Raw genomic sequence first — 2,093 nt, 5'->3', positions numbered from 1 at the left:
TATTAGAATACTTGTAGATGTAAACAGGAGATCATAGACAGCCTAGACAATAGAATATTAGATACTTGTAGATGTAAATATGAGATCATAGACAGCCTAGACAATAGAATATTAGGATACTAGTAGATGTAAACTGGAGGTCATAGACAGCCTGGACAATAGAATATTAGGATACTAGTAGATGTAAACTGGAGGTCATAGTCAGCCTAGACAATAGAATATTAGGATACTAGTAGATGTAAACAGGAGGTCATAGACATCCTAGACAATAGAATATTAGGATACTAGTAGATGTAAACAGGAGATCATAGTCAGCCTAGACAATAGAATATTAGGATACTAGTAGATGTAAACAGGAGGTCATAGACAGCCTGGACAATAAAATATTAGGATACTTGTAGATGTAAACAGGAGATCATAGACAGCCGAGACAATAGAATATTAGGATACTTTTATTATTATTATTATCATTATAATTATTACCTAAAACCCCAAAACTGCAGATAGGGAATAGAATCGACTGCTCGACAAAACTGCCGCTGATGATATCCTTCATCCAGATCGTTCTGTTCCTCTCCAACTCCAGCTCTAACTCCTGTTCCCGGCACCAGATAGGGCTCAAGGTATCATCTGTCCAGCTCCCGTTTTCATCATTTATCCAGCTCCCGTTCAGATGGAGCCAACTACCGTTCGGCTCCATCCAATATTCATATAGCTCCATTTTCCTAGGAATAGAAGTGGGTTTAAAGGAACTATAGACTCAATTTCAAGTAAACATCCAGTTTTAAAATACATGTCAAATAAGCGGCCATAAAAGCTTTGTGTGATCAGGAATGAAAACATATTCATATTTTAAACTTTTAAAGCTCATAAAGTAGAAAAACAAATAAATCTTCCACATTATTCAATTGATTCAAAGAATAAATGGCTACTGTTGTAAGTCTAGCTTGCTCGAGATGAATGAAGGGTCATTTGTAATTACAACTATACATCCACTTTAATAACTCTTTAATGATTTAGCACGATATCATAAAGGGTCATAATTAAAACCATAAATCTTCACGTAGCTTTATTAATTAAAAATGGTGATATTCAAATATATAGAAATATCGAAAAGGGGCGAGCTAGACATTTTGTTGCTAGAAGAATTTATTTATCAAAGTAGAGCGGAATAGAAACCAAAAATCTGAAAGTCTGGATAAAGTCGATGCACACATATAATATCAAAGGTTTACACCATTATGTTGCAAATATATAGGGATTGGACAACTTGAGTTTGTGGCAAAGACTCTATTCCTCTGTCTCCATATTGTCCGGAGGAATCTAAATTAGATTGAATTTTGTCGATATTCTAAATAAAGATAATGTCTTTTTTGATATTAATAAAGGCTAGAAGGTTCTAAGTGGGAATGAATACTGGAATTCTAAATGATGGGAAGATGAAGTAAAAAGTTTTTAGATCAATCAAGAATTGTTTGATTACTGGGGGGGGGGGGGGGGAGGAGTAAAGTCCCCCTGAAAAGAATTCCTAGATGTGCGACACATTCTTAATGAAGCATTAGGTGAAAATTAGCTCGAATACGAAATTTTAGCATTTTAAAATAAATTGCCTAAATGGCCGAGCCATTTAACTGTTTTCCCGCCTTTTTTGACATTTCTCGGCTAAATAGGGTTAACCCTGTCACCTTTTTAATGGATTTTGAAAGAGTTACCATTTTGGAAATCATTTAATTTGGCTATAAATATATTTGACAATTTATTTTCGATTTTTTAGTTTTTTGATGATCAAATTTTTACACCTAACCGTCAGCTACACTGAAAAGATTGTTAGATTGGAAGAAGTCATTTACATAAGAAACTGTAAACAGCTTAGACTTGATCATTAAACAAGGCCCAGCTCTAATATTTTGAATAAGTCTGAGAAGGTATCATTTATATCGACATTTAGCCCCCTGCCGCGTGAGTAAGATTCAAACCAATGTAATGTGTTGCCCCTGATTCCTGCGTTTTCAAGCTTTTTCAAAGTATCTTGTAATCGATATTGTCGTAAGCTTTAAAAATATCTAGCATGATAAGTAAAACAGATTCATTAT

This window comes from Eurytemora carolleeae, unplaced genomic scaffold, assembly GCF_000591075.1.
Source record: "Eurytemora carolleeae unplaced genomic scaffold, Eaff_2.0 scaffold396, whole genome shotgun sequence".
Taxonomy (NCBI): Eukaryota; Metazoa; Arthropoda; class Copepoda; order Calanoida; family Temoridae; genus Eurytemora; species Eurytemora carolleeae.
This window is presented reverse-complemented; position numbering follows the sequence as displayed.